The following is a 14,929-nucleotide window of genomic DNA, read 5'->3' on the forward strand; positions in this document are numbered from 1 at the left end:
ATTCCCAAGAAGCGCTCATTATTTTATCATCTCCATTCTTTTCTTGCCTGGTTTAATGTTTACTTCAAAAAGACAAATAATGAAATATTGCCAACTCTATGACTTTTTGAATGGAAAAGTTAAGCATTTTATTGATTCTGTTGGCAGTCACAAGTAGGTCAGAGCTTCACTTTAAACATTGCTTAGTTTATTGTTTGTCAAAGCAGATACAGTATTCTCAAATGGTTTTCTATAAATTAAAAAAAAAGCTGATAGCATAAATTCCTTTTCTTAATTGTCATATCTTACTTTTAAAAGCTAAATCAGTAGCTCCTACCCATCCCTATTATTTTTAAAGCCTCAGTATGAATTAATCATGTTTGAATTTCCCCTCATGTAAATACAGCTAATCTCAATTACTTAAGAACAGATTTTTTTTTTTTTTGGTTTCTGTATTATCCAGGACTGTCCCTTTTTCTGATGACCTGTTTACACTTTGTCTATTTGTTAATACCTTCACCAGAAGGCCTGAAATAAGGAGAAACATTTTTTTTTCAATTATTTGATTTTACTATCAATACTTTGAATAAAATATTCAATGGAAACTAAGATAATACTGATGCTCTGATCTCTGCTATCCTCCATTACTTTGGATAATTAAAAGCTCATAGTGAAGTTGAGGCATCAGTATATTCTAGTTCGCAAATCTGTCCATTTAAAAAATTTATTTAATATAGATTTATGAATTGTCATCCATGAGCCAAATACAGCCCACTCTGTTTTTAAACATTTTAAGCAGTTTACCAGCATTTAAACATTGGAATATTTAAAATTCATGATATCCAGCCTCTTGTAAAATCTAAAGATCTGGCAATACTGGACCCACATGGCTATATGTCAGCAGTTGGCTCTGAGTGGTGGCTGCTTCCTTTAAGTAGAACATACATTCTCTGGTTCATCTTAGAAACCACCGATAGTTTACATTATCTGCCTTGCTGTGTAAGCGTTATAGTTCACGGCCTCTGATTTTGTATGTGCCATGTTGTCAACACTATACTAGACCGCAAAACGTTAAGAACATGCTGGTAACCTTGTGCAAGTCACTGTTCTTTCTGTAGCCTCAAGTTTTCTCACCTATAAAATCGGGATACTACTAGTTACTTTTAACATGGTTTTATGATGAAATTTAAAGCAACTCAAAGATGTCTGTCTACATGAAAAAATATAAAATATAATTAAGAATTTTTATACATTCACTACTGATTTTCTAATCTGTAAAATAAGTTGAATAGACTACAATAGTTTAATTGGAAGGATGATTTGCATTCATATAGTTCACATCCCTTATTTTACCGGTGTGGGCATAAATCCAGAGAGGTGAAGTGACTTTCTCAGAGTCACATGGCAAATAGCCCAGCCACAAAAATAATCCTTGCTTTATTTTGTTTTTGTTTTTGTCTTTAACACTGCATTCTCTTGACTACATCGTGTTTCTTACATCAAATTGACTAGTCCTGAGACAAGAAATGTTCACATAAGTTGTATAATAAACAACCCACTGAATTTTAATTCTTTAGCAGTGAATAGAAAACCAAATAGTAAATATTTTAGTCTTTGTGGGCCAGAGGTCTCTGTTGCAACCACTTAACTATGGCATTGTCACATGTAAAGAGCCATAACCATATGTAAGTGAGTGAACATTACTGTGTTCTCATAAAACTTTATTTACAAAAACAGGCAGCAAGCCAGATCTGGCCTATGGGCTGTTGTTTGACATCTTGCTATAGCCATCTCTAATTGGGTATCTAGCTTTATTGAAGTCATATCTCTGTTTGCTCACAAAATAAAATGGAAATAATAATGAAGATGCTATGTTAGCCGATTATTGAAAATGTTTCCAAGACAAGAATTTTTATGTAGATAGTCTGCCTTATAATTTTTTTGGCAGTATAATTCATGGGAATTTTCTCTAGCAAATTAGGTGATAAAGAAAAGAAATATAGGTCAGAGTACCTTGAGTTCCCCCTAATCTCTCTTGGCTCTGGTGGGATTTCACAGCTACATGATACATGAAATGAGGCTTTTCATTTACCTGTTCTTCTATCTACCACTGAACCAACTGTGATATCATAGTCAGTTTCAGCCTCAGTCGTGCTGTCACTCAAAATTTGAAATTACTTTTATCCTTTCCTTTTTTGCTTTAATACTTATTAAATTGAGAGAGATGGTCAGAGGAAAGGACTACTTTCTGACTCATGACATGAATATGATGTTTCAGGAGATAGAGGTTGTAATTCACTGTCCTGATTGATTCTGTGTTTTTGTAGCTAATTATAAAAAGAAGGAAAAGCATATGATAGAAACAAATGCCCCACCCATACATTATGCCATTTGGAAAAGAAAATCAGTCTTTGCAATGAGAGACAAATAGTTCTGCCAAGAATTAAGCAAATTACATGTAATCTACGTGTAATTTAGGTCTTACATAAAATACGTTTTGTGCTCTTGGTCAAAGACAACATGCATAAAGCAAGTGCATTGAGTATTATAACTTGGTCATAGACTGCCTTTTCCTTACTATCTTTGAACCGTTAATTTATGTGTCAACATTGAGTCATTTGAGCCGTATATAAGAAAATGATGTTTATGGCATATTAATACTAAAAGCTGATAAGTTTGCTTTCTTTTTTGTTAGCTTTACTAGCTAATTGTATTGAATGTAGGATTTGTATCTGCTCTGCAGAAGTACAGTGATTGGTATTAAGCTAACATTGATACTTTTCCGGTCAGCTTGAGAGTCAGCCATCTTACTTACAAAATAATTTATTGAGAAATAATTTACAGAACATAAAGTTAACTCATATTAAGAGAACAATTCATTGAATGTTAATGTACTTACAGAGTTGTGTACTATCACCATAATCTAATTGTAGAACATTTCCATCATCCTAAGAGTAAACCTTGTGACCACTTTTAGTCACTCCTAATTTCCCTCCAATCCTTCCAGCCCTAAACAACCACTGATCTACCTTCTCTCTTATATTCACATTTTTGAACATTTTATACAATATGTACTCTTTCAGGGCTTTTAAAACTGAGCATAATGGTTTTTTGTGGAAAAATACACATGACGTAAAATTTGCATTTTTAACTAAAGTGTATAATTCAGTGGCATTAACTACATTGACAGTATTATGCAACCATCCACTATCTAGTTTCAGAAATTTTTTATCACCTGCAAGGAAAATCCCATATCCATTAAGCAGCCATTTCTCATTTTCCTTCCCCTCAGTTAGGAAGTTAAGAAGTGTTTCCCTCTCTTCTGTATTTTACAAAAGTTTAAGAAGGATTGGTATTCTTCTTTTAAATATTTGGGAGAATTTTCTTTCTTTTGGACATATACCTAACAGTGACACCATTTGATCTTGGGATTTTTTTTTTCTTGATAGGTTTTTGATTACACATTCAATATTTACTTGTTATAGGTCTATTCAGGTTTTCTATTTCTACTTGAGTCAATTCTGGGAGTTTGTTCATTTCATCTAGGTTGTCTAGTTTCTTGGCCTATAATTATTTTTAGTATTCTCTTCTAATTTTTTTCTAAATTACTGTAAGAGTGATATGTAATGTCCCTATTTTCATTTCTGATTCTAGTCATCTCAGTCTTCTTTTTTGTCTTAATCCTTGTAGCTGAAAGTTTGTCAAATTTCTTTTCAAAGAAAAAACTTTTGGACTTGTTCATTTTCTCTATTGTTCTATTCTGTATTTCATTTCTCTCCACTCTGTTTTTTCCTTTCTTCTGCTATGTTTGGGTTTAGTTTGCTCTTTTTAGTTCCATAAGGTCTAAATTTAGGTTATTGATTTGAGATCATTCTTCTTTCTTAATGTAGGCATTTACTGCCCTCAGTGAATGTACATTGCTTACTCGCATTCTGAGATACTGGGAGTTGTGATTTCAATGTATGAATTTTGAGGGAATATAATTCAGCCCATAACACATAAGGAAGGACTTGTGCTATTTTGCTCATTTGTTTTCCGTGTCGTATGTTTTTTGTTCCTCAATTCCTTCATTACTTATTTATTTTATGTTTAATTGAGGTTTTTTAGTGTACTGTGTACCTTATTTCCTTTTCTGTATCTTTTCAAGTTATTTTCTTAGTTGTTACAATTAACAACTTATAAAACACTAGTTTGAGTTAATATCACCTTAGCTTTAATAGTATGTAAATTCTACTGCTATATATATCCATACCTCCCATTTTATGTTGTTGTTATCACAAATTATATGTTATGTATTGTGTGTCCATTAACAGATTTATGATTATCATTTTCTCTTTTAATCATGCAGGAAAAAGAGTTCCAACCCCAAAATACAATATTGGCTTTTGAATATATTTGTGCAATTACCTTTACCATTTCTCTTTGTTTTATCATATGCCTCAAGTTATTGTCTAGTGTCTTTTCATTTCAGCCTAAGGATCTCTCTTTAGAACTTATTAAAAAGCTGTCCTAATAGTGATGAACTCCCTCAGCCCTTGATTGTCTGGGAATTTCTTCATTTCTTTTTTTTTTTTTTTTTTTTTTTTTTAGGAAGAATAATTTTGCTCGGTATAGAATTTTTGGTTGACAGAACTTGCTTGTTTGTTTTGTAATTTCTGCACTTTAAATACTATATGCCATCCCATTGCCTCTGATCTTCATGGTTTCTGATGTGAAAATAACTGTTAATCTTATGAAGAATCTCTTGTACTTAACAAGTCACTTCTTTCTTACTGATTTCAAGATTTCCCTCTTTGTTTTTTACTTTCAACAGTTTAATTATACTTTATCTTGGTATGGTTCACTTTGAATTTATCCTACTTGGAATTTATTTGGCTTCTTGAAATTTTTTTTTTCTATGTGCAGATTCCAATTAATATCTGGTGTCACTTGATGCCAGCCTGAAGAACTTCCTTTAGTATTTCACATAAACTGGGTCTGCAGGCCACAGATACTCTCAGTTTTTATTTAAGAATATCTTTATTTTGTCTTCACTTTTTAATATGCAATTTTTAATTAATAGATTTTTAAAACCAATTTTAGGTTTACAGGAAAAAAAATGAGCAAAAAGCACAGATTCTGTAGACCCTGATTTCTTCTACTACTTACATTAGTGTGGTACAGTTGTTACAGTTGGTGAGCCAATGTTGGTATCTTATAATTAACTAAAGTCCATGGTTTACATTAGGCTTCACTCTTTGTGTTCTACATCCTGTGGATTTTGGCAAGTGTATAATGATATTTTTCCATCATCACAGTATCATACAGAATAGCAGTTTCACTGCCCTAAAACTCCATTATGCTACACCTATTTCATCCCACCCTCATATCCTGAGCAATCACCTAACATTTTATTGTCTCCATAGGTTTGCCTTTTCCAGAATGTCATATAAGTTGGAATTATATAGAATATATTAATATTGATTTCTTTCACTTACCAATATGCATTTAAGGTTCCTCCATGTCTTTTTCTGGCTTGATAGCTAATTTCTTTTTGTCACTGAATAATATTCCATTTTTGGGATTTGCCACAGTTTATCTATTCACCTGTTGAAGGGTTTCTTGGTTGCTTCCAAGGTTTGGCACTCATAAATAAGACTGTTATAAACATTCAAGTACAGGTTTTTGAGCGGGCAGTTTTGAACTCATTTGATGATTGCTGGATCATATGGTAAGAGTATGTTTAGTTTTGTAAGAAACTGCCAAACTGTCTTGCAAAGTCGCTGTGCCATTTTGTATTCCCACCAGCAATGAATAAGACTTCCTATTGTTCTGCATCTTCATCAACGTTTGGTGTTGTCAGTATTGTGGATTTTGGCCATTCTAAAACGTAGGTAGTGATATCTCACTATTGTTTTAATTTCTAATTCTGCATAGTCATATGATATTGAGCAGCTTTTTACAAGCTTATTTTTCTTCTATGTATCTTCTTTGACGAGGTTTCTGATCAGGCCTGTGACCCCCCTTTTTGTAGTGGCATGGGTACAGGATGGTTCCTGAAGGAAAAGAGGGCTTAGTGGCCTCCAAATTCCCTCACCCACCAGTTTCTGGAGGAGACTCTAGTGGGGTGAGGACTGAGGAGCCTATGCACACTTTTTCATTGGGATGTTTATGTTATTATTGTTGAGTTGTTAAAGAGTTATTTGTATACTTTGGATACCAGTCTTCTACAAAGTGTGTGTTTTGCTAATATTTTCTCTCAGCCTGTGGTTTGTCTTTTTACTCTCTTAATAGTGTATTTTGTAGAGTGGAACATTTTAATTTTAATGAATTTCAACTTATTAATGTTTTCTTTTATGCATCTTGCTTTCTGGTGTTGTATGTAAGAATTTATTGCCAAACCCAAGGTCACCTAGATTTTGTTGTGTGTTATATTCTAGGAATTTTAAGAGTTTGGCATTTGTAAAAGGTGTAAGGTATGTGAATACATTCAGTTTTCCTTGCATGTTGATGTCCAGTTGTACCAGCACCATCTGTTGAAAAGACAACAATTTCCATTGAATTACCTTTTTGTCAGAGGTCTGTTTCTGGCTTCTCTATTCTGTTCCACTGAATAACTAATCAGTTCTTGTCATCAATTCCACACTGTCTTGATTACTGTAGCTTTATAGTAAGTCATGAGGTCAAGTAGTATCAGTCCTCTTTGTTCTCCTTAAATATTGTGTTGACTATTATGGATCTTTTACTTTTCCATATAAACTAAAGAAAACTTTAGAATCATTTTTTCAATAATCACAAAATATTGTGATTTTGTATTCTGAAACTTTACTTTTTTAAAATCAGTTCAAGGAGCCTTTTGGCAGAGTCTTTTGGGTTTTCTAGGTGTAGAATGATACCATCAGCAAAAAGAGGTAGTTTCACTTTTTTACCTATTTATGTGCCTTTTTTTTTTTTCTCTCTTGACTGATTGTTCTGTCTAGGACTTCCAGTACTGTGTTGAATAGGAGTGGTGGGAGTGAGTATCCTTTTCTTGTTCCAGTTCTCAAAAAAGCTGGGAAATGGTTCCAGCTTTTGCCTGTTCTATATGATGTTAGCTATGGGTTTGCCATAGATGGCTCTTAACTATTTTGAGATATATTCCTTTGATGGCTAGTTTGTTAAGAGTTTTTATGAAGTGAAGTTGGATTTTATCAAAAGCTTTTTCTCTGTCTGTTGACAAGATTATATGGTCTTTGTTTTTAGTCCTGTTTATGTGGTGAATCACATTTACTGATCCGCATATGTTGAACCAACCTTGCATCCTAGGATTAAAGCCTACTCGATTGTGGAGAATTAATTTTTTGATGTGCTGCTGGATTCAGATTGCTAGTATTCGTTGGGGATTTTTGCATCTACATTCATCAGGGATGTTGGTCTGAAGTTTTTTTTCATTGTTTCTTTGCCATATTTTGGTATCAGGATGATGCTGGTTTATAGGACGAATTAAGGAGGAGTCTCTCTTCTATTTTTTGGAATAATTTCAGTACGATTGGTAATAGCTCTTCTTATGTCTGGTAGAATTCAGCTGTGAATCCATCTGGTTTACGGTTTTTCTTCATTGGTAGGTTTTTAATTGCTGTTTCAATTTTGGAACATGTTATTGTTCTGTTCAGGGTTTCCATTTTTTTTTTTTCCTGATTCAATCTTGGGAGCCTGTGTGTTTGCAGAAATTCATTCATTTCCTCTAGATGTTCTAATTAGTATGCCTAGAGGTGTTCATAATAGTGTCTGAAGATCTTTATGTTTCTGTGAGATTGGTTGTAATGTCTCCTTTGTCATTTCTCATTGTGCTTATTTGGATCATCTCTCATTTTTCTTTGTTAATTTAGCTGTCAATCTACAGATCTTGTTTATCCTTTCAAAAATCCAACTTTTGGTTTCATTGACCCTTTGTATGGATTTTGGGTCTCAGTTCTTTTCAGTGCTCCTCTGATTTTTGTTTTCTTCTGCTAGCTTTGTTAGTTTGTTTTTGTTTTTCTAGTTCCTCTAGGTGCAATGTTAGATTGATAATTTGAGATCCTTCTAAGTTTTGAATGTGGGCATTTGGCACTCTAAACTTTCCTCTTCATGCTGCTTTTGCTGCATCCTAGAGATTTTGTGTTTTGTGGATGATTGTCTTATATAGTATCATGGAGAGGTTCTCTGAATTTCTTGAATTTGCATATCAACCTCTAGCAAGATTAGGGAAATGTTCATGAACTGTATCCTCAGATATGTTTTCCATGTTGCTTACTCTGTCTCCTTCTGTCTCAGGAGTCCTAATATGTCATAGGTTTGGTCTATCTACATAACTCCCTATTTCTCAGAGACTTTGTTCCTTTTTTATAATTCTGTTTTCTTTACTTTTGTCTGACTGGCTTGATTCAAAACACCAGTCTTCAATCTTTGAAACTCTTCCTTGAGTTTGATATAATCTTGTTAATGCTTCTAATTTTATGTTGAAATTCCTGTAGTGAATTTTTCAATTCCAGAAGTTCAGTTTGGTTTTTTTTTTAAATATGATCAGGTCATCTTTCAACGTTTGGATAATTTTACTGGCTTCCTTGGTTTGGACTTCAACTTTTTCTTGAATCTCTTTGAACTTCTTTGCCATCCAGATTCTGAATTCTATGTCATTTCAGACATTCAAAACTGTTTAGAATCCATTGCTGGGGACATAGTAGGTAGGTAAGTAAGGACATCATTGGTAGGTAAGTAAACACACTGACTTTTTGAATTGCTGGAATTATTGCATTGATTTTTTTTTCTGCTCTGAGGGTTCTTGTGTTTCTCATTTTGAAATTGCTGTTATTTGGATGGGACCTTTTTATTTTACGGGGTTTTTTTTTTTCTCTTGAAGTTTTGACAAATGTTGTATACAGATGCTTTCCTTTGTTTTGTTTTGTTTTGTTTTGTTTTTTTGAGGCAGAGTCTCGCTCATTCACCCAGGTTGGAGTGCAAAGTCATGATCTCAGCTCACTGCAATCTCTACCTCCTGTGTTCAAGCAATTCTTCTGCCTCAGCCTGTCAAGTAGCTGGGATTACAGGCACCTGCCATCACGCCCGGCTAATTTTTGTATTTGTGTAGGGATAGGGTTTCACCATGTGGCCCAGGCTGGTCTTGAACTCCTGACCTCAGTCGATCCACCCACTTTCTTTTTGAGTACTTTCAGAGTGCCATGGTTCTATATGGGTTCCTTAGTTTTCTGCATTGGATTTCATAGGCATTGCATGCTGAAGGAATTTATTTTTGTTTGCTGGTATAATTCAGGTTGCAATCCAGTAGATAGAGTTTAAATGTAAGGGCCAGCAGATAGGATTTTACTCAGTAGTGTGTCTTTTTTGTATTTCAATGCGTATGCATTTCAAGTACGCAACTTGGAGGCCTCAATTACATTTATACTGTTGTGGAACCATTACCACTACCGATTTCCAGTTTTTTTTTTCATTACCCCAAACAGGAACTCTGTAGCCATTAAGTAATAACTTCTCAATTCTTCCTTTCTTCATACTCTGCTAACTTCTAATCTTTCTGTCTCTACAAATTTGCCTATTCTAGATACCTCATGTAAGTGAAATAATGCCACATTTTTTCTTTTAGATTCAGCTTATTTCACATACAGAGTTAATCCATTTCATATTTCAGAATTTCGTTCCCTTTTATGGCTTAATAGCATTCTATTTTGTGTAAATATCATAGTTTTGTCTAGCCAGCTATTTATTGATGGACACTTGAGTTGTTTCCACCTTTTGGCTATTGGGAATAATGCTGTAGTAAACATTACTGTACAAGTGCCTGAGTCTTTGATTTCAGTCTTTGATTTCAGTTCCTTTGGGTTCCTAGGAGTACAATTCTGGTCATATGGCAACTGTTTTGCTTTTTGAGGAACCACCATAACCTTTTCTTTTTCTTTTTTTTTTTTTTTTTTTTTTATTATATTGAAGTTCTGGGATACATGGGCAGAACGTGCAGGTGTGTTACATGTGCCATGGTGGTTTGCTGCACCCATCAACCCATCATCTACATTGGGTATTTGTCCTAATGCTATCCCTCCCCTTTACTCCCACTCCCCAACAGGCCCCATTGTGTGATGTACCCCTCCCTCTGCCCATATGTTCTCATTGCTCAACTCCCACTTATGAGTGAGAACATGCAGTGTTTGGTTTTCCATTCCTGTGTTAGTTTTCTGAGAATGATGGTTTCCAGCTTCACCCATGTCTCTGCAAAGGACATGAACTCATCCTTTTTTATGGCTGCATAGTATTCCAGAGTGTATATGTACCACATTTTCTTTATCCAGTCTAATATTGATGGGCATTTGGGTTGGTTTTAAGTCTTTGCTGTAGTGACTAGTGCTGCAGTAAACATACAGGTGCGTGTGTCTTTGTAGTAGAATGATTTATAATTCTTTTGGTATACACCCAGTAATGAGATTGCTGGGTCAAATGGTATTTCTAGTTCTAGATCCCTGAGGAATCGCCACACTATCTTCCACAATGGTTGAACTAATTTATACTCCCACCATCAGTGTAAAAGTGTTCCTATTTCTGGACATCCTCTCCAGCATATTTTGTTTCCTTTTTAATAATCGCCTTTCAGCTGGGCGCGATGGCTCAAGCCTGTAATCCCAGCACTTTGGGAGGCCGAGACGGGCGGATCACAAGGTCAGGAGATCGAGACCATCCTGGCTAACATGGTGAAACCCCGTCTCTACTAAAAATACAAAAAAAAAACTAGCCGGGCAAGGTGGCGGGCGCCTGTAGTCCCAGCTACTCGGGAGGCTGAGGCAGGAGAATGGCGTAAACCCGGGAGGCGGAGCTTGCAGTGAGCTGAGATCCGGCCACTGCACTCCAGCCTGGGCGACAGAGCGAGACTCCGTCTCAAAATAATAATAATAATAATAATAATAATAATAATAATCGCCTTTCTAACTGGAGTGAGATGGTATCTTATTGTGGTTTTGATTTGCATTTCTCTAATGACCAGTAATGATGAGCTTTTTTCCATATGTTTGTTGGCCACAAGAATGTCTTCTTTCGAGAAGTGTCTGTTCATATCCTTTGCCCACCTTTTGATGGGGTTGTTTTTTTCTTGCAAATTCGTTTAAGTTCCTTGTAGATTCTGGATATTAGCCCTTTGTCCGATGGATACATTGCAAAAATTTTCTCCCATTCTGTAGATTCCCTGTTCACTCTGATGATAGTTAAACTTCTTAAGCTGATAAGCAACTTCAGCAAAGTCTCAGGATACAAAATCAACATGCAAAAATCACAAGCATTCCTATACACCAGTAATAGACAAACAGAGAACCAAATCACGAGCAAACTCCCATTCACAGTTGCTACACAGGGAATAAACTTAAAAGGGATGTGAAGGACCTCTTTAGAGGGAGCTACAAACCTCTCCTCAAGGAAATGCGAGAGGACACAAACAAATGGAAAAACATTCCATGCTCATAGATAAGAAGAATCAATATTGTGAAAATAGCCATACTGCCCAAAGTAATTTATAGATTCAATGATATCCCCATCAAGCTACCATTGACTTTCTTCACAGAATTAGAAAAAACTACTTTAAATTTCATATAGAACTTAAAAAGAGCCCATATAGTCAAGATAATCCTAAGGAAAAAGAACAAAGCTGGAGGCATCACACTATCTGACTTCAACCTATATTACAAGGCTTCAGTAACCAAAGCAGTTTGGTACGGTACAAAACAGATGTATGGGCCAATGGAAGAGAACAGAGGCCTCAGAAATAATACCATACATCTACAATCATCTGATCTTTGACAAACTTGCCAAAAACAAGCAATGGGGAAAGGATACCCTATTTAATAAATTGTATTAGGAAAACTGGCTAGCCATATGCAGAAAACTGAAACTGGACCCCTTTCTTATATCTTACACAAAAATTCAAAAATTAACTCAAGATGGATTAAAGATTTAAATGTAAGATACAAAACCATAAAAACTCTAGAAGAAAACCTAGGTAATACCGTTCAGAACATAGGCATGGACAAAGACTTCATGACTAAAATACTAAAAGCAATTGCAACAAATGCCAAAATTGAAAAATGGGATGTAATTAAACTAAAGAACTTCTGCACACCACAGTCTTTTCCATGGGAGCTGTACCATTTTACATTCCTACCAACAATGCAGAAGAGTTCAGATGTATGCAGATCCTCATCAATGTGTGTTATTTTCTATTTTATTTATAACAGCCACCCAAATGAGCATAAAATGGTGTCTCATTGTGTTTTCGATATACATTTCCCTCATGATTCGTGATATTTAGTGTCTTTTCATTTGCTTGTTGAACATTTGTGTATCTTTTTTGAAGATATGTCTGTTCACATCCTTTGTCCACTTTCTCTCTAGGTTGTTTATTTGTTCTTAAGTTGTGGGTGTTTTTATATAATCTTGTTGTTAATCTCTTATCAAATATATAATTTACAAATAATTTCTACTGTTCTGTGGTTTGTCTTTTCACTCTCTTAATAGTGCCATGTGATGCACAAAATTGTTGATTTTGATGAAGTCCCGTTAAACTATTTTTCTTTTCTTGCCTGGGCTTCGGCATTATATCTTTTAAAATATATATTTTTATATATTTTATATATAAAACATAATTGTATATATACACTATAAGTTTTGGGATACATGTGCAGAATGTGCAGGTTTGTTACATAGGTATATATGTGCCATGGTGGATTGGTGCACCCATTGACCTGTAATCTACATTAGGTATTTCTCCTAATGTTATCCCTCCCCTAGCCCCCCACCTCCTGAGAGATCCTTGTGTGTGATGTTCCCCTCCCTGTGTCCATGTGTTCTCATTGTTCAACTCCCACTTATGAGTAAGAACATGCAGTGTTTGGTTTTCTGTTCCTGTGTTAGTTTGCTGAGAATGATGGTATCCAGCTTCATCCATGTCCCTTCAAAGAACATGAACTCATCCCTTTTTTATGGCTGCATAGTATTCCATGGTGTACATGTGCCACATTTTCTTTATCCAGAGTATCATTCATGGGCATTTGGGTTGGTTCCAAGTCTTTGCTGTTGTGAATAGTGCTGCAGTAAACATTTGTGTGCATGTGTCTTTATAGGAGAATGATTTATAAACCATTGGGTATATACCTAGTAATGGGATCACTGGATCAAATGGTATTTCTGGCTCTAGAGCCTTGGGCAATTGCCACACTGTCTTCCACAATGGTTTAACTAATTTACACTCCCACCAACAGTGTAAACGTGTTCCTATTTCTGGACATCCTCTCCAGCATCTGTTTCCTGACTTTTTAATGTTCACCATTCTAACTGGCATGAGATGGTATCTCATTGTTGTTTTGATTTGCATTTCTCTAATGATCAGTGATGATGAGCTTTTTTTTTCATGTTTGTTGGCTGCATAAATGTCTCCTTTTGAAAAGTGTCTGTTCATATCCTTCACCCACTTTTTGGTAGGGGTTGGTTTTTTCTTGTAAATTTGTTTAAGTTTCTTGTAGATTCTGAAGATTAGCGCTTTTTCAGTTGGATAGATTGCAAACATTTTCTCCCAATCTGTAGGTTGCCTGTTCACTCTGATGATACTTTCTTTTGCTGTGCAGAAGCTCTTTAGTTTAATTAGACCTCAATTGTCCATTTTGGCTTTTGTTGCCATTGGTTTTGGTGTTTCAGTCATGAAGTCTTTGCCCATGCCTATGTCCTGAATGGTATCACCTAGGTTTTCTTCTAGGGTTTTTATGGTTTTAGGTCCTCCATTTAAGTCTTTACTCCATCTTGAGTTAATTTTGTATAAGGTGTAAGGAAGGGGTTCAGTTTCAGTTTTCTGCTTACGGCTAGCCAGTTTTCCCAACACTATTTATTAAATAGGGAATCCTTTCCCCATTGCTTGTTTCTGGCAGGTTTGTCAAAGATCAGATGGTTGTAGATGTGTGGTGTTATTTCTAAGGCCTCTGTTCTGTTCCATTGGTCTATATATCTGTTTTGGTATTAGTACAATGCTGTTTTGGTTACTATAGCCTTGTAGTATAGTTTGAAGTCAGATAGCATGATGCCTCCAGCTTTGTTCTTTTTGCTTAGGGTTGTCTTGGGTATATGGGCTGTTTTTTGATTTGATATGAATTTTAAAGTAGTTTTTTCTACTTATGTGAAGTTAATGGTCACTTGATAGGGATATCATTGAATCTATAAATTACTTTGGGCAGTATGGCCATTTCCACGATATTGATTCTTCCTATTTATGAGCATGGAATGTTTTTCCATTTGTTTTTGTCCTCTCTTGAGCAGTGGTTTGTAGTTCTTCTTGAAGAGGTCCTTCATGACCCTTGTAAGTTGTATTCCTAGGTATTTTTTCTATTTGTATCAATTGTGAATGGGAGTTCACTCATTATTTGGCTCTCTGTTTGTCTATTATTGGTATATAGGAATGCTTGTGATTTTTGCACATTGATTTTGTATCCTGAGACTTTGCGAATGTTGCTAATTAGCTTAAGGAGATTTTGGGCTGAGATGATGGGATTTTCTAAATATACAATCATGTCGTCTGCAAACAGAGACTATTTGACTTCCTGTCTTCCTGATTGAATACCCTTTATTTTTTTCTCTTACCTGATTGCCCTGGCCAGAATTTCCAATACTATGTTGAATAAGAGTTGAGAGAGGGCATCCTTGTCTTATGCTTCTTTTCCAAGGCAATGCTTCCAGTTTTGCCCATTCAGTATGATATTTGCTGTGGGTTTGTCATAAATAGCTCTTATTATTTTGAGATGTGTTCCATTAATACCCAGTTTATTGAGAGTTTTTAGCATGAAGGGTTGTTTAATTTTATCAAAGGCCTTTTCTGCATTTATTGAGATAATCTTGTGGGTTTGGTCAATGGTTCTGTTTATGTGATGGATTATGTTTATTGATTTGTGTATGTTGAACTAGCCTTGCATCTCAGGAA

General features: G+C 35.1%; 1 protein-coding gene across 3 annotated transcripts in view; it reads left to right on the forward strand.

Moving 5' to 3' along the window:
• Positions 1-14,929, forward strand: part of CHIC1 (cysteine rich hydrophobic domain 1) — a 120,455-nt gene that overhangs the window by 22,165 nt on the left and 83,361 nt on the right. The gene's annotated exons all lie outside the window — the stretch shown is intronic.

Source organism: Macaca mulatta, chromosome X (assembly GCF_049350105.2).
Source record: "Macaca mulatta isolate MMU2019108-1 chromosome X, T2T-MMU8v2.0, whole genome shotgun sequence".
NCBI lineage: Eukaryota > Metazoa > Chordata > Mammalia > Primates > Cercopithecidae > Macaca > Macaca mulatta.